Source organism: Chamaea fasciata, unplaced genomic scaffold (genome assembly GCF_029207755.1).
Source record: "Chamaea fasciata isolate MVZ Bird 193981 ecotype frontalis unplaced genomic scaffold, bChaFas1.0.hap1 SCAF_2, whole genome shotgun sequence".
In the NCBI taxonomy this organism is placed as follows: Eukaryota; Metazoa; Chordata; class Aves; order Passeriformes; family Sylviidae; genus Chamaea; species Chamaea fasciata.
The window spans coordinates 114,511,015-114,529,246 of record NW_027094087.1 but is presented as its reverse complement, the minus strand read 5'-3'; the positions used below and the strand labels follow the sequence as shown (position 1 = coordinate 114,529,246).

At 47.9% G+C, this 18,232-nt stretch overlaps 1 protein-coding gene across 2 annotated transcripts in view; it reads left to right on the top strand.

Moving 5' to 3' along the window:
* The first annotated feature begins 7,925 nt into the window (after positions 1 to 7,925).
* The window catches only part of DYRK1A (dual specificity tyrosine phosphorylation regulated kinase 1A), a 71,035-nt gene continuing 60,728 nt past the window's right edge, over positions 7,926 to 18,232 (top strand). The window contains exon 1 of one of the 2 annotated variants that reach the window (XM_066177163.1): positions 7,926 to 8,106. The gene's annotated coding sequence lies outside the window, so the exon portion shown is untranslated. Of the gene's footprint in view, positions 8,107 to 8,252; positions 8,626 to 18,232 lie in introns of those variants that run through there. The other variant, XM_066177162.1, reaches the window with a different exon arrangement.

Genomic DNA, 18,232 nt, shown 5'->3' with positions numbered 1-18,232 from the left:
GTCCAGAAAGGGAAGGATTAATGGGCAGTGCTGTTAGCACAGAGCACAGAAGAGGTTTGGTGCCTCAGAGAACTCTTGTGCAGCTGCTGCTCAGTGAAATCTTTTCCATCTCCACAGACTGGCCAACTTTACCAAGGCCACTGGACAATTTCAAACCTGACAGATTTCTTGGGAAACCATTTAACTATTTATGAAATTCCACTTAAACAAGCAACACACCTCATCTTTCATTGTGCTACCAGCGCCTGCCAATTGTTCCAAATTTAAACCCATTTTTTAATATTCCTTATATCAGGGAATGGTTTGGGTTGGAAGGGACCTTAAAGCCCATCCAGTGCCAGCCCTGCCATGCGCAGGGACACCTTCCACTGTCCCAGGCTGCTCCAAGCCCCAATGTCCAACCTGGCCTTGGACACTGCCAGGGATCCAGGGGCAGCCACAGCAAATCTGGGAATTCTATCCTAGCCCCTCCCCACCCTCAGTAATTGTTCCTGATATCACATAATCCTACTTTCTGTCAGTTTGAAGCCATTGCTCCTTGTCCTGTCACTCCTTTGTGGTCCCTTCCAACCCCAAACCAAATCCTGGGATTCTACCCCAGGTTTTTTGTTTTGGTTTTTTTTTGTTTGTGTGTTTGTTTGGTTGGTTGGTTGGTTTTTTTTTTTTTTTTTTTTTTTTTTTTTTTTTTTTTTTTTTTTTTTTTTTTTGTTGAGGGGGTTCTGGACCCTTTGCAAAGTTTTCTGATGTCGTGAGACCTGAAAGCCAGGATTTCTCCATGGTTGTTTCTTAACTCACCCTGGCAGTTTTGCAGCTGGGAGTGACAGTGACAGTAGGGAAGAGGGAGCCCTGAAACTTCTTTAAAAAGGATGGAGAACTGTAAGGTGTGGACTCCTCCAGCCCTTTACACCTCAGAGGGAACTGGAGCTGGATTTACCCCTTGCTGCAGCCCCAGAAGCTTTGTGTGCTGTTGTCCTTCCCACAGCAGTTCGAGATTGATGCCCACAGCGCTTCCCCCTCAGGTGCCCGTGGTGTTGTGCCCTCTGCAGAGTTTCAGCCAGCCTGGGGAAGCTGCCCTGGGAATGCTCCAGGGAAATCCCCACCCTGGGAGCACAGCCCTGCCCAGCAGTTATTTTAGGAGTTCCATCCTGGCAGGACTGGGCCCTGCAGGCCCAGCTGGTCCCTCTGGAATTTCAGCAGGAATCTCAGCAGAAAGGTCAGCGCCGACCTTGCCTTGCCAGCTCCCTGGAATAGCTCACGGAGGGGAAATGCAGGCCCTGAAAACGGTGCCCTACAAAAGAGGAGTGCTGGCCCACAGAGCAATTAGCCTACATTAGTGATGCCACAGAGCAGCTCCAGGGCTGGCAGTGGGGACACCCGGGGAGCTGGGGCTGAAATGCAGCTCCTCTGCTTTATGTGCACTGCACAGAATACAAACTCTTTATTCTGGGTTAATAATGCTGAGTGGATCACTCCTTGGTTAAACCCTCAGCTCTTGTCGTGGTTTTTTTATTCCTGGCGGTGCTCAGCCAGCTCTGAGTGACCCACCTGGGGCAGAGGTGGTGAATAAAGAGATTCAGAGGAGTTCTGGAGGCTGGTGGCTGCGTGGAGGATTGATCTTGGCTAAGCACGAAACCATCTCTCACTTTGGCAAAAGCTGATCTGTTCTGGGAAGATTCACCTGAACATCAGAAGAACTTTCCTGTGCAGTGACTGAGCACTGAACTCCTCTGGGCAACCTGTGCCAGGGCCTCACCACCCTCATAGTAAAGAATTCCATGGTAATTTGTAATTTAAATTCACTCTTTTTCAGCTTAAGGCCATTCCTCCTTGTCCCATCACTCCGTGCTCTTGTAAAAAGTCCCTCTCCATCTTTCTTCTAAACTGGGATGGGATAGAGGATCTGGGAGGGAAAAAGGAACAGACAACAGAGCATTCCTGCTTCTATGACTTCTGCTGAAGAATGGCTTCTTAGCCTAATGAAGCTCCGTAAGTGACGATTTTAGAAAAAAAATATTTAAATTCATCACAATTTCTTTTTCTCATCTAGCAGGATCAAATGGACAGCAAGCAGAACACACTTCTAAGAACTTTCTTGAATGCATTTGTGTCAGGATACCACCAATATGGGCTGGAATTTCTAGACCGGAATCCCTGTGGAAGCTGCACCAGGAGCTTTCTCCTGACAGCAAGAACCAAGTTTTCATTTTGGCCAGCAGAGACACCAATGCTGCTGCACAAGGGAGCAGGGAAGTGGGAAAAAGGGAAGGGGCCAATGAAGGAGCTGATTTTAATGGAATTGAGGACAGTTTTTGACTCTTCCAGGAATTCCAAGAGAGAAGCAAAAGCTGGGCATTGAACAGATGTAGATCCAATGATGTCACAGTCAGCAGAACTAAAAGATTTTTAAAGAGTCATGGACTGTACTGGTCCTTTTGGATGTGAGGGGGACTTTGTAATTAAATTATCCTTTTTTTTTTTGTTTGTTTTCCATATTTTCTAACACAGCGAAACTAGATTCCTCTAGTAGTTGGAAACTGAGGGTATAGAGAAGCTCTCAGATGGGAAACACTTGATTTATAAAAGTTTTAAAGAATCACAAATCCTCAGAATGCCTGATTTTAACAGGAACTCTTCTGCACTCCCACAAATGTATTTATCATGGAAAGTGATCTTAGGAGGACTTCTGGGATACAAACTCCAAGAATGCATTTTCCCTTGGATAACTAACACAGCCTTTTTCTTCCCCAGAAAACTCCGTGGTTTTGGGGAAGGATTTTCACAGAATCACTGAGGTTGGAAAAGATCTCCAAGATCATCAAGTCCCAGCTGTGCCCAATGCCCACCTTGTCACCAGTCCAGGTGTTCTCTGGACACCTCCAGGGATGGGTACTCCAAACCTCCCTGGGCAGCCCCTTCCAATACTTAACAACCATTTCCATGAAAAAAAAATAAAATTCCTCCTGATGTCCAGCAATTCCTGACTGATGTTTTAAATCCGGAAAGAAACTTTTCACACTCGGGAGCGCGATCTTCACCCTGAGTGCGAACACCAAGGAACACAATTCCAGAGAGGATCAGGGAGAACTCAGAGAGGTGAATTTTTTTCTTTTTGGGGGGGAACAAGCCTCATCCAGCAGCAATTCCAGGACCTTCTGGTCCAGAGGCGTGCCAACCTACACAGTGTGCAGCTCTGGCTGTCAATCCAAAGCCGGTACTATCGAAGCCGGCTCCGATGATGACTCAAAAGCCGATCCATCTCCATCCGAATGGGTTTCCATGGCAACCCCTCTGGCCTAAAAAGAGCTGGACCACATTAGTTACTTAGCAGCACCTTTTTGACAGGCGAAACACAAGCTGCTCCCTCCAGATGATGGTTTCGTTTAGAGCTGAGGCTGTCTGCGAGCTGCTCTGGGAAGTGTCGGTGATGTAACCCGTGGAGGAGAACTTCTGCTGGGACTTCACTTGGGGTTGGGGCCCAGCACCAAAGGAGTTGAGCTCTGTGCCGGCTTTGGTGGAGAAACACGACAGCAGAATCTTTCCTTCTGTGTCATGATGGAATTGTCCCTGAAGATCTTCCAGCTTGGGTCTGGTGGCCTAAGAAGACCCCTCTTGCAGTGGGATACAGAGGATTATTGGAATTGCTGCTTGTACAACACAGCATCTTACATCAAAACTTCTGGCCAAAGTACAAATGTTGAGCAGTGGAGAAGTCAGGGTGCCCAAGGCTGTTGTGAAGGAAGCCTGGAGTTCATCAGGCAGAGATGGAAAGGCTCCAGAAGGAAAACTGCAGGGCTACAGGGTTGGATCAGGGAGTGAAGCCTTCCAGAGCACACAGTGAGGAGACAAATGGGCCCCTCCATTCCATGTAGGAAGGCTGAAAAGGGAAAACATGGGACATATTACCCATCATCACACTCCACTACCACAGAAGGGTCAGAAGGGATATTAAAAAACACTTTCCACTGTCCCAGGGTGCTCCAACCCCAATGTCCAACCTGGCCTGGGACACTGCCAGGGATCCAGAGCCTGCCCACCCTCCCAGGGAACAAGTTCTTCAAATACTTAAACCTAAAATCCCCCTCTTTCAGTTTGAAGTCACTCCCCCTTGTCCTGTCACTCCAGTTCCTGGTGAATTGTCCCTCTCTGGATTCTCTGTAGCCCCTTCAGACCCTGGAAGGTGCTGTGAGGTCTCCACACAACCTTCTCTTCTCCAGGGGAAGGTCTCCCTGCCCATGGCAGGGGTGGCACTGGATGGTTTTTATTGTCCCATTGAACCCAAACTATGATTCTGTGGTAGTGGAGTGTGATGATGGATAATATGTCCCATTTTTTTTCCCTTTTCAGTGGTTTTGTTACATTTGTTCCATTTCTCTAGACTGCTCTACAATATTTTCTCTTTTAAATCTCATTTCTCCACTTTCCTCCTCATTTTTAATGTCCTTTTTTCTTATTTTTTTCTCAAATTTTCAGCTTATTGTTGTTCTTTTTGGCTCCAAATATTCTGCTTTCTGAGGGGTGGTCTCTTAGGAAGAGAAACCCAAGTATTTCTTACAAGCCTGTCCAACAATTAATACAACATGTGCACAAACTCCTGTTTTCACGTACTCCAGGTGGTTTGTGATGGAGAGTTTAAAAAAAAAGGACTCTCAAATCTTTCCTGTCTTGGCAGTCCCTCCCTTCCTAAAGAAAATTTAAAAATAATAAGATTTGATAATTTTTTAAAGCAAGAACTTGGATTCCCTTCATCCAGGTCACAACTGGTGTGCAAAGTTTCCAGGTGAGGCAGGATTCTGGTGGAATGCCAGCCTGGAGGATCCCTAACGCAAGCCCAAGTTCAGTTCCTGACAACCCTTTCCATGAAGAAATTCCTCCTGATGTCCAACCTGAACCTCCCTTTGCTTTTAAAGGAAATGGATATTGAAGAGAACACTTTTGTACTAGGGAAGAACCATGCAGGTTGGTTATTATCCAAATAAAATTAACAAGCCAAAAGCATCTAGTTGTTTGTGCTGGAAAATAACATTTCAAAAAGATGCCATCGCCTCTTAAAGGACATTTTTTCTCAGCCCAAGGTGCCAGAGCTTGGGTATAGGCAGCAAAATAAAAGTAGAAGATGACTGAGCAAATGCACAAACACTTGAAAACTCTGTAATATTTTTAGTGTTAGCAAAAAAAACCCCCTCAAAACCTGACAAAAACCCAAACCCCAAGAAATTACAGTAGTGCAGTGAACAGTGTAACAAATTTCTGTGAGTTTTATAGTTACCTACACTGAGCAAGAGAGAATCTATTCTGTCACTGCACTCACACGGACCAGAAAGATTTCAGAGGGGAAAAAATCCTCAGGGAATGCCCTCTCAGGGCGGAGCTGTCCTTCCCGACTGAGAGATTGGCCAGAGGTTGGCCTTTGATATCTTGGAATTGTCCGTGTTGGAAGAGCCCTCCAGGATCACCCAGTGCCACCCCAGTGCCACCAGCATCAGCCAACCCCTGTCCCCAAGGGCCACCTCCAGACTCCTCCTGAACACTCCCACACACAGTGACTCCAAACCTCCCTGGGCAGCTCATCCCAAGGCCTGAGCACTGTGCCAGGGAAATTTCCTTGCCCAATCTCCACCCTGAGCCTCCCCTGGTGCAATTTGAGGCCATTTCCTCTCCTCCTTTCCCTGCCCCTCCTGGCAGGGACTTGTGCAGAGCCACCAGGTCCCCCCTGAGCCTCCTTTTCTCCAGGCTCAGCTCCTTTCCCAGCTCCCTCAGGTGTTGCTTTCCACATGCCAGGACAAAAACCACGTTCTGGCCACACTCAGAGGAAACGAGAGAAGTGTCAAAAGCAGCTCCGAGTGACCTCAAATCTTCCTGGGGCTGAGGGAATTCATGGTGCTCCCAAGCACCTCCCATGACTGGAAGGTGCAATTCCATAGATAATTTCAACTCACCCAACACCTCACTGTCACTCCTGGGGTGGTCCCACGATTCCCCTGCTCTTCCTTGTGCACCCCTGTCCCTGGAGAAGGACTTTTCACAAGGGACAGGGGTGACAAGACAAACAGGAGTGGCCTTAAGCTGAAAGAAGAAAGGTTTAGATGGGATATCGGGGAGAAATCCTTCCCTGGGAGGGTGGGGAGGGGCTGGAATAGAATTCCCAGATTTGCTGTGGCTGCCCCTGGATCCCCGTGAGTGCCCAAGGCCAGGTTGGACACTGGGGCTTGGAGCAGCCTGGGACAGTGGGAGGTGTCCCTGCCCATGGCAGGGCTGGCACTGGGTGGGCTTTCATGTCCTTTCCACCCCAAGCCACTCTGGGATTCTGTGATCACACAATTTAAGTGAAATTCTCAACACTTCAATTATTTGGGGGGGGGGCTTTAGCTGTGGCTGCATCCGTCTGCCAATCCTTGGCTGCTTATTTCCACCTTTTAAGCCATGATAGAAAAAAAAAAAAATTAAAACAGGAAGAAAAAGCAAATGGAACAAGGAACATGTCCTAATTTCTCCAAGGAGGCTGGCTGGGAACTGAAATGACTAGATTAAAGTATCACACGTCAGAATTAAAGTATTAGATAAAGGCCAGACTCTACTTTTTGATCTTTGTGGGCATTCCAGAAATTTAAAAAAAAAAAATACATTAAACCCCCCCTGTCACAGATTTAGGCTGGAAGCACCGATACGGCAATCCCGAGGGGAAAGGAGCCTTCCGTCAGCAGCTCGGGCTACTTAAAGTGCATGTTTTAAGTCATTTTTTGGGAAATATATTGATTTTTTTTTGAGGGGGATGAGGAAGACCCCTGGATGCAGTTCTCAAGGGGAAAAGAGCCTTTTATTCCGTGATTCCCTCAGCACCTCAAGGCTCCCACACCAAGCTACTTTCAGTGCTCATTTTGGAGGAATATATTGATTTTCAGAGGGCGATGAGAAAGACCCCCGGCTGCAATTCTGAGGGGAAAGGAGCTTTGCCTCAGCACCTAACTCACTTCTGAGTTATATATATAAAATATATTTTAAAATATATAAAAATATGTTTTTTATTTCTGAGGAGAATTAGAAAAAATAGAAAAAAAAAATCCCTGGACGGAATTCCAAGGGGAGAGGAGCCTACTGCCCTCAGCAAGGCTCCCACACCGGGTGACTTTTAGTGCGTTTTTTAAATTTGTTCTCGGAGAACACATCGATTTTCTGAGGGGACGAGAAAGACCCCCGGATGCAATTCTGAGGGGAAAAAAAACCTTCTAGAATCCCGTGACTCCCCCAGCACCTCGGGACACCGGACGACTTCTAGCACATTTTCCAACAGGTTTTTAGGGGGTGATATTTTTAATCGGGTCGAGAAAGAGCAATCCCGAGGGGAAGTGAGAAGAGCCTTCCCTCAGCAGCTCCAGACTCCAACTCCAGGCTCCTTCCCGTGCGTTTTTTGAACAGTTTCTTTCGGGAACGTCTCGGTTTCCGAGGGGGCCGTGCCCGGCTCCGTCCCTCCCCACAGGCGGCGGGCGGGAAGCGGCGGCGGGCTCGGCCCGGCGCTCCCGGCGCCCCCTGCGGGCCGGGGCCGGCACCGCCTCCGCCGCCGGCTCCCCCCTTCACCGGGAATGGCGGTCGCTGCCCTTCCCCGCCCCGCCGGGGCCATCCCGGCCCGCAGCGCCGCCGACACCGTCACACGCCGGAGGGCGGGCGGGCATGGAGCGGGGAAGGAGGGGGAAGGAGCCGTTGCCATGGCGAACGCGGCCCCGCCCTTGCTTCCCCACGTCAGCGCCGTCTCCCGCCCGGCCGCGGGTGATTGACGGTTGCCGTGGCAACAGGCTCGCCCCCGCCGCCATTTTGTCAGTTGGGTTTTTTTTTTTTTTTTTAAATTTCAAAAAAAAAAAAATTATGAAATTAAATTTAAAGGAAAACAACAATAACGAAAAGGAGCGAACAGCTCCGTTTTCCTCAGAATCTCGGGGGTTATTATTTTTTTAAGCGGGTTTTTTTTTTTTTTTTTCCTTCTCCTCCTTCTTCCGACCTCCGCCGCGAAAGGAAAAGGAAAAGAAGGGACGCAAAAAAAGTGCGCTCCGAGGGTCCCGCCGAGGATACGCGGCCGGGCTTGAGGCGGCGGCGGCGGTGCGGGAAGCGAAGCCGGTTCGTGAGGAAGAAGGGAGGGAGGGAGGGAAGGAGGAGCGGGCGGGGAGGGAGGGAGGGGGAGGAGGTAGCGGCTGGCAGGCGGGGGAGGGAGGGAGGGAGCGAGGAGTTCCCGGGGGCTCGGTACGGCGCTGCGCTTCCCCCCATCCCCTCCTCCTCCTCCTTCTCCTCCTCCTCCTCCTCCTCCCGCTCCTCCCGCTCCCCCCGCCGCTGTCCCCGCGCTCCCGGCCGGGGCTCAGGCCGCCGATCGCAGCCGAGCCGAGGCGAGGCCGAGCCGCCGCCGGGCGCTGCGCAGGTTTGGACCGCGCGCCATTTTGTGAGGGCAGCGAAGAGCCGGAGCCCGGCCGGGGAGCCGCCGGGCCGCCCGGGCTCCCCTTCCCACCGCGGGCACAGCCGCGGCCCGAGGGAGGAGGAGGCGCCGCCGCCGCCGCCGAGGCCCCCGGGGAAGAGCGGGAGGACGCGCCCGGGCGCTCGCCCCGCGGAGGGAGAGGCCTCGCCCCGGGAGAAGCCGCCGCACGGGTGAGTGAGACGCCGCACCGCGGGACCAGCCGGGGCCGCCTCGCCCGGGCCCGCGGCGGAGGGGCCGCAGCGCTTCGCTGCCATCTTAGAGCGGGAGCGGCGGCGGGGCCGGGATCCGTCCCCGCCCGCCCCTCCGCAGCCCCGCGGCCTTTTTCCCCTTGGAGCGCGGCTGTGCCTTCCCGGGCCTTGGGAGCGGCGATGGAGGAAGGGAGCTCGCCCGGAGCCTCTCGGTGTTATGCGCAACGCCCTGCGGTGGGCGGGTGCGAGGGCTCGGGCCGGGCTGGCGGCGAGGAGGGCGGCAGGACTTGGAGCATCACCTGTTGTAGGGGAGGATTGGGATGCCCCGGCACCTGTGAGGGGCCGCTGGGGCGGGTGGGGAAGGTGCAGGGAGGTGGGGAAGGAGTTACCTGAGCCGAGGTGCCTGTCATCCCTTCGGTGGGGGTGGGGAGGAGGAGGGAGCAGCGTTGGGAACAGGCACAGGGACACGCAGGGACACACGGGCGCAGGGACAGGCAGGGACACACGGGCGCTCCCCGGGGAGCTGGTGGAGGCACCGGCCCTGGAGGTCTTTGGGGAAAGGCTGGACGGCGGTGCCGTGCTCTGCTTGACAAGGTAGCTTGGACTCGATGATCTCGGAGGTCTTTTCCATCATGAATGATTCCCTGGTTCCATGTTTTAGTAGCTGGCCGCAGCCTTGTAGGGATTGAGCTTTGTGTTGCTGGAGGGATTGGAGCTCCTCTCGGATCCACTGGGCGCTCCTCTGGAGCGGCCACAGTTCCCTCCCGCCGCCGCGGGATCGCAAAACGCGTTCAAAAGTCCTGGAATTCGAAATTTAGAAATTGGCGTGGGTTTGCATCTCAGTCGCCTTTGAAGTTTTGGGTTTAACCCGTCCAAAGACCACGTAGGGGTTCTTTGATCGTGTCCCTAGATTGCTGCTGTTACTTAGTTCTCCTATTACTCCACAGCCATCGGGGGAAATCAACATTTATTGTTATTTAAAATCAACAAGGACCGAGTAAGTGACTCCAAAATAAATGGACGAGCGTGTTTTTGACAACCATCCTGGTTGAATCCGAAGGAGAGGGTGTGCTGGTAACTTTTGCCAGGAGGTTCTTGCCGTCACACTGAGGTGGATGGAGTTTCCTTGGGGGCCTGGATTTGTACAAGTTAACAACTTTTTTTTTTTTTTTTTTTAATCATCTTGGTGTTTCCTTACCTTTTCCTCAAGAAAGGTGCGTGAAGTTGAAGAACACGTAAATGGTATCTGGCGATAAATGAGCAAACCTTTAATTTCTTGGAAGTGTTTCTTTCCCCGCCTGTAACCAAGCAGAATTCAACTTCCCTCCTTGGCATAGTCTCTAGCCCTAAAAAGTTTTGGTAAACTTGTTTCTCTCTTTCTCCACGCCCCCTCTACCCCCAACTCCTGTAGGTTGGATATTTTTGGAAAATTAATTATACTTCATAGAATTAGAATAATACCACTAAAAATAACTCGGAGCTAGTATTTGTTAACTATTATCTATATATATTTGGGGTGTGTATATATAGATACTTTTGTAGGCTACGCTTCGTGTTTTTTGGCTTCCATGAATTATTTAGAACTAGACTTTTTATTTGCAGTCTGAAGTAGAATAAGTGTGTGAAGCGTTAAATTTACATTTTTTTTTTTTTTTCTGCTGCGAATTAAAAATCCCGTCCAACTTTCTGAAGCCGCCGGAGTTTAATTCACGGCTTTGGGATATTCCTTGGGCGAAGCAAGTAGATTTTATAATTGAAGGGTTTTCCGAAGGCAGGAGGGCAATAGGTCAAGGGTTTGGTATTGTTTCCAGGCTCGCAGGTAGGGTTGGTTACGGCAGAGTTACAGTTCCTGCATCAACACTTGGATTTAGGACTCGTCATTGGCGTCCCCTCCCCCCAGCCGGACAGTGACAAGGATAATTTTACCTCCGAGCAGCCAAGAGTTCTCCCTCCCAGTGCCGATTTCTGGGCAGGATTCCCTTCCTCGTGTGAAACAACACCGGGAATTTCTCCCCTTTGGAAACCTGGCGGGGGTTGTGCAGACCGGGAATCAGCACGTGATGACCAGCAGCCACTTCTGCAAACTGCTGGGTAGTTCGAACGAAGTAGCAGAACACCACCGGTGTCCGGGGGAAAAACTGCGCCTTGTAGGAGCTTTTGGAGTGATATTTAATTAGGACAGACTTGCTTTGCATGTGCCACATCTTAAAGTCATGTTTGAAACCGGACCACCTGCTCAGGTGGCATGTGAAGAGAATAAACACACAAACCCCGAGCCTTTCTTTGCCACGCAGGCGGTTCACAGCTTCATCTGGGCTCGAATGGGGGCTGATTGCAAGACTAAAACCTCCTGGCCCCCAAAAAAGCACTTTTTGTTGCTACAATTAGATTCCTTTTTGGGAATTCCTCTGCAAACCGGTTCATTTCAGGTGTTTTGGAGCCTGCAGGTTGGAGGTCGTGGTGACAGTTTGTGTTTTTGTGGGAGAACTGTGGCCTGGGATCTGTTCAGCCTCCCCATGGTCGTTGTGGATGCCATTGGGAGAGCTGCTCTCCACACTGAAGTACAAAACTTTCTGACACCTTTACGTTATGGGAGTTGTATAACTTCTGAAATCCTTTTGTAAATAGGTCTGTTGTTGTAGGATAGGATTATTTACAGAGAACTGCTGCTTTTGTCTTTATGACTGAGCACAATACCTTATTTGTTGAGTTTACAGTTTCATCTCTTCTTTACTAAGAGGATGGTGAGAAATACATTTACACAAAAATTATGTAATAACTTTGTGTCTGCTCAGACTCTGCTGTTTATCCAGTGAGGGCTCTTTTTTGTCCTAAGACTATTTGAAATAATACCAACAACCTCTCTGAGCTTTTCTTGTGAGTTTCTGAGGGGAAAAAGGAATAATCAGGAGAAGGGGAATCCTTTTCCTTTTCCTTTTTCCTTTTTCCTTTTTCCTTTTCCTTTTCCTCATCACCTCCATGGGTCCTTCAAGAGGAGGTTTCTGGGAACTGTAGTCTTTGTTTGGCTTAAAGCCACCAGAGAAACTTTGGGAAATGAGGGATTGTTACTTCCACAAAGACATGTTCCATATGTGCTCTCCAAGGTGACACCAATATACCAATAGAACTGCAGTGATTTATCCATTGTTTTCTGGGTTGCCCTGACCCTTGAAAGGTTTCATCATCTCCACATTTATTCCTTAGTGTCCTATCCTTAGGATTTTTAGGGAGAATCCCCACTGAAGGGCCAGGGAAGTGTGGGAGACAATTCCCAGTCAGCTCTGCCTGCATCCATCCCCAGAGTGGGAAAACTCTGCTTCAGTCCCCTGTATGAAAACAAACCCAGTGAAATTCCAGCTGGGGATTCTGGAAAAGCAGGGAAATGGTTCTGGAAGTGAAACACCACGAGCTGACACCTATTTGTAAACATTCTCCATGCAAAGTTTCCAGAGTCTGGGTAACACCAAGTGCCTGAAAGTGAAACTGAGTAAATGAAAGTAAAATTAACCATTAAGTGTGGCTTTTGTTCCAGCTTTCAATTGATGTTACATAAAGTTCCAAAGCCTCCTGGTATTTTTTTTTTCTCTTTTCCCCCAGAGGCAAATAAAAATAGCCTGTGTTGTGAGTCAGTTAAAGGAATAGTTAATAATGCATTATACCTCTTTGTGTTGAAAAGTTTCTTCTTTCTTTTTGGTAACTGTTTGGGTGGTGGAATAAGAGAGGGATGGAAATGTACAAATTGGTGGCAGAATCATTCCTTCAAAAAATAGTGGAAAAAAATTAGACTGAATTTTGTTGAGTTACTGGGGAAAAAAATCAAATTAGTAGGATGACTAGTTCACAAAAGCATAAGTAAATAATCCTAATGATTAAACTGAACTTAGCAGTGAAACTTTGAAATCCCAGTGTCCCAAAAACCTGTTGTTCACTGGTTTTGTGGTTTCCTGACTGCAAACACATTTCATTCCCAATCTCCTTTCCCTGTATGTGTTCAGCTCATGGTTTGTGCTTCTGTGAACTCCATAAATTGCTAATAACTCATTTGCTGTGGTGCTGGTGGAACACCATTTGTAGAGGGAGCAGCTTTGTGCCCCTGGTGTCAGTTTGAGGTTTGAGTTCAGGCTGGAGGAAGGGGTTAAAAGAGGAGAGAAACACTGTCAGGGAAGTGAATGTGTTGGTGCTTCCTCAGTCCTGTGTTTCCTGGTCACTGTGAGTTCCCTCACACTGATCTCTGCCCTGGCTGCTTGTAACTGCAGCTTTTCCCTACCAGCAGCTGTGTAACCACATATATTCTTGTTTTTAAATGCAGTTTTAACAGGACTCACACATTCAATACATGGAGGGGGTGTGTGTGCTCACAGACAAATCAGCTTCCCTGCACTCTTTCCAAATCTGATTGATACTGGAAGCTCAGTAACTTTCCAGGATCATGCCTGATTCTGGCTTCCTTGTTGTTATTCTTTCCAACTTGTGGATAATTAGGCATTAATGTAATGCTGTGCCAGAGTTGGTGTTTGAAATACATTGATTTCTTTGTTAATGTTACAAGATCTGGGTAGTTTTCATTTCTATACAAGTTTACTCATCAGTATGACAAACACTGGGTCAGTGTTGTGGGATAACAGCTCGATGCACATTTCTCACATCATCAGATGTTCCTGAGCTCAGAGTTCTGTGCTCTTGTACTTGGGGTGACTCCTCTCCCTGTCAGACGGTGGCCTGTGCAGGGAAAGGAGCATTCCTGCAAAAGCTGCATAAAATCAGATTTTTTCATGGAATCCCAGGATGGTTTGGGTTGGGAGGGGCCTAAAAGCTCATCCAGTGCCAGCCCTGCCATGGGCAGGGACACCTCCCACTGTCCCAGGCTGCTCCAAGCCCCAATGTCCAACCTGGCCTTGGGCACTGCCAGGGATCCAGGGGCAGCCACAGCAAATCTGGGAATTCTATTCCAGCCCCTCCCCACCTTCCCAGGGAAGGATTTTTTCCCAACATCCCACCTAAACTTGTCATTTCTCAGTGTGAGGCCATTCCCTGTGTCCTGTCCCTCTGTGCCTTGGGAATTGTCTCTCTCCAGGTTTCCTGGGGCTCCTTCAGGCCCTGCAAGGCCACCCTGAGCTCAGCCCAAAGCTTCTCCTGTCCAGGCTGAACAATCCCAGCTGTGCCAGCCTTTCCTCCCAGCAGAGCTGCTCCATCCCTCTGCTCATCCTGGAGCCTCCTCTGGGCTCTCTCCAGCAGCTCCACGTCCTCCCTGTGCTGGGCCCCGGGGCTGGGGCAGCTCTGCAGGTGGGGCCTCACCTGAGGGGACGCAGGGACACAATTCCCCCTTTCCCAGCCCAGGGCTGGGACTAAGGACACTTGGAGCTTCTCACCAACCAACAGCCCCAGTCCTCCTCCCCAGGGCTGGGTTGTGGTTGGGATTCCCCATCCCAGATGCAGGACCTTGGCTCTTGGCCCTGAGCTCCATGAGGTTGTCACAGCCTCTCCAGCCTGTCCCGGTCCCTCTGGATGTCACCTCCCCTCCTCTGTGTCCTGTCACCTGCTGAGGGTGCCCTGGCTCCCAGTGCCCCTGTCCCTGACAGAGTTTTTAAACTTTGCCTGAAGTCAAGCTCCACCCAAAGGCTCCAGACTTTCCTGGATCTTTGCCCCAAAAGCAGAGGCAGCAGTAGGTGCAACTCTGGGTTGTAGCAACTACCCTGCAACTCCCCGGTTACTACAGCTCCACTCAGAATGACTCCTGTAGCTCCTCAAACTTTCTGTGGTGGTTTATTATTTGCAAGAAGCTGAGTATATATTTTTTAATTATAAAGTATATATTTGTATATGTAGTATATATATAGTATATATAGCATATTTATATAAAGTATACATATAGTAAATCTATAGTATATATATACTATATATATGCTCTATATAGTGTATACATAAAGTATATATTTATTAATTATAAATTATAATTATCAACTTAATTATAGAGCTTAAATTCAAAGAGAATCATTATCTTTTGAGACAGCATCACAGACGAGTCAGTTGAAGTCTGAGTGAAGAGAGACTGTGTTACACAGGTAAAGTTTTATAAGGGCCTTAAAGAATTGCTTGAGTTTGTGTTGTGTTAATCAGAGACCTTTCTTGGGGTCTGATTCCTGGTTTGGTTTGTATTTACAACACGGAGTAAGTATTATTTCTTGGAGATCTCTGTCCATTCCTCCTGTGCTGCTCTCTACAGAATTTCTAGGACCGCCTTGGGGAAATCCCTGTGTTTGTGGTTTGGGTTTTCTTCTGTAAATAAGAAGGTTGTGAGTTCTGGTAATTATTGTCATTTGATAGTCTGCTGGACAAAAGCTCAGTGACAGGAGGTCTAAAGCTCCTCATCTGGAGGTGTGGATGGGAATCATTTCCCTGAGGTGGCCCTTCAGGAAGGCTGATCCCTTGTCCCTGCAGGGTCGGTGTGGGGATGTTCTCAGCTGTGTTTCCCACAGTGCAGGGTCCACGTGAGCCTGGCAGACTCTCACCCAGCACAGCATTCATTCCTGTGGCTCTGTGGAGTCCAGTTCACCAGAGGCATGTTCACAGCGTGGACATTTTAAAGCTTTATGAATTTGGTGTGGAAACCTTGAGGAATCCCGGAGCCCAGGTGGAGACAGATGGAGCTCAGGGCCTGCCCTGCCTTCCTTGGTGCTTCCTGACAACTCTTGGGTCTCATTCTGGAGCCCACAGGACTTTGCTCCATGTCATGGGCACCAGAAATGCTTTTCTCCCATGAGAAACCATTAGAATTGGAGTCAGATTTCTAAAAGTGGGTTTGAAGGTTCTACCCAGTGCCCATTTACTGCCACACAGTAAACCCAAGTTTTTGCTAGAATATTTCCATTTTATTTATTGCAGAAGCCCAATAAAGCAAAGAAAACCAGCTGGCCAAGTTGTGGTGTTATCAAGTTCTCCCTCCTGAAGGCTGGTTTAAAAAACCCACTTTTTTTTCCTCTTCTTATTATGCAAAGAAAGAGTTGTGTAACTATTGTATAATGGTTGTATTACACCTGCAGAAAGCAAGTATTTCACTCTAGTTTTCTGCTGGATGTTTTTAATCAGCACCCACTTATTTCAAGAAAGAACTTCTGAAAACAAAAAGCTTGTAAAAAAATCTGAAAATAAAGGAAAGGCCACACTGGAGTAGTTCATGTCATGAAATCTCCTGGTGCTGGGAAGTTCATGGTAGGCTCACATGCTGAGGCACAGGAGGTTTTTTGTCTTGGGCTGGTGGTTTGGGATTTTTTTTTCCCCTTTCTTTTATTCTCCCTTTTCTCTCCAGTGTAACAACTTCCAGTTCTTAATTAATTAATTTATTTTTTTTTAATCAGGAACATGTTTTGATTGAGATCAGCCAATAATTTTTGTGTGTGTGTGTGACAAAGATTTCCTCAGCTAATATTTGCTGTCCTTTAATGTGTGTTTCCAAAGTCTGCTAGGAGAGAGGGGGGACTTAAATAATTTTTAAAATATTTATCACTATTTTTTTCTACTCAGAAGCATAATCCTAGGCCTACATAAACCCAACATTTTGTAAGTGTTGGCCTCACTCTTTTGTTAAGATTTTGAGTCTTGTAATTCCTACCTAATTTTATTGAAATATGAGAATGTGTGATTATTTTGATTATTTCTGTGCAAGACTTTGAATATGGGATGAAGAATTTGCTGTTCAGATTTCCACATTTGAAAAAAAAAGCCCCTTGATATTTTCTGATACAAGTTTCTTTAACTGCTTTGCTGTTTTTTTTTTTTTTCTTTCTTTCTTCCTCTGGACCACTGCTACTTTAAAAACCCAAATCTTAACTTTCGTCTTTGCATGATTTTTGTTTGCAGAAAACAAAAGAATCTGCGGGCTGTGGTTTGAGGTGAGGCTGAAGCTCAGGACACATTTTTAGCAATCACAGAGTGGGCCCAGAATGCAATTTCTCAGTTTTGTGTGTTCTGAAACCTTTGAACCCTCAACCTGACAGTGCCAAATACATCAACTTCCTTGATGTGGCTGAGCAAACAGGTCTGGGTTATATTCTGTAGAGTGATATCGTGGTCTTCCTCCCAACGTTTCAGTGTAATTCCACTTGACTTTATTCATTATTTCCATAAAAATTCCCAAACTAAATCCACCACTCAAAAACCAACAAAAATGAGAGAATTATCTCTTGCTTTTGGTGCTCTGAATTATCTTTTTTATCATGTAGTAAGTATATAGATTTAATTTTTTGAAGTGAAAGTTATTAATTGATCACTGTCCAGAGCCTGCACTTGGTTTGAGGTGTGGGACTTTCTCATGTCACATTTCAGTATCTGTATCAAGTAAATTCTAATGGATTTTTCCAGCATTACCCATGGAAAAGTTTTTCAGTGATTGGAAAACCCCACCCACCCCAACTTTCTGTGTCCTGTTGGCAGCCTGACCTGAGGCACTGAGCTCCTGGTTTTTGGGATGAAGAGAGGGAATTCAGGGATTTTGGGCATCTTTTAGAGCTTTGTGTGCTTTCCGTGCACAAAGCACGAGAGAAAGAATCCCTGAGCTGCTCTCCAGCAAGGGAGTGAAAGCAAAAGGTGAAGTGACAGGTCAGAGTCACCTGGTGAGTGCCCAAAGTCACCTGGTGGGTGTCCAAAGTCCCCAGGTGACACCTCAGAGTCACAGAATCACAGAATCCCTGGGTTGAAAGAGACTTCTAAGATGATCGAGTCCAACCCAACCCCAACACCTCAACTAAACCCTGGCACCGAGTGCCACATCCAGTCCTTTTTTAACCACATCCAGGGATGGTGACTCCACCAGCTCCCCAGACAGACAATTCCAGTCCTTTATCACTCTTTCCATAAAACCTTTTTCCTGATATCCAGCCCATCTTTCCCTTGCTCTCCTGGTGAGTGCCCCAAGCCGGCGGGTGACGCGCGGGCGGAGCTGAGCTGGAGCATTTCCGTGTCTGCGGCTTTCAGAGCAGGATGCTCTTGGCATTTGCAGTTTCATTTGCCTGGAGTTTGTGTTCTGAGTGCTCTGTGACTTGGAGAAGCAGCCTCTTAAGGTTGGAGAGTGACTCAGCACATCCACACAGAGGTCTGCTCAAGGAATTTAGGATTTGCTTGGAGATTTGAGGGAATTAGGGTTTGAACTCGTTGTTTTTTTTCCCAAATGGAGTTTGTCTTTAAAAAAATGCTGATTTTTAATTTGCAACCTCTTCTCCCATTTGATCCTCATCTCTCAGTTTTGGGAAAAGTGATGGGGTATTTCAGTAAGTGGTGTCATTTTGGGATAGCTGGATTGACTGGGCGGGTTGTTTTCTGTGTGCTCTCCTGGAAGAGTCTGTGCAATGAATAAACCTCAATTTCAATAGATGCAACATTTATTAAACTTCTTCCATATGGAAGGGGAAGGAGGCATTTATGGGATTTGCCCACTTTGTGTGGCTGGAACATGGAATTATGGAATGGTTTGGGTTGGAAGGGACCTTAAAGATCCCTTTAAGGGACACTTTCCCAAGTTGTTCCGTGCCCCATCCCGCCTGGCCTTGGACATTTCCAGGGATGGGACACCCACAGCTCCATTGATGAGTCCAGA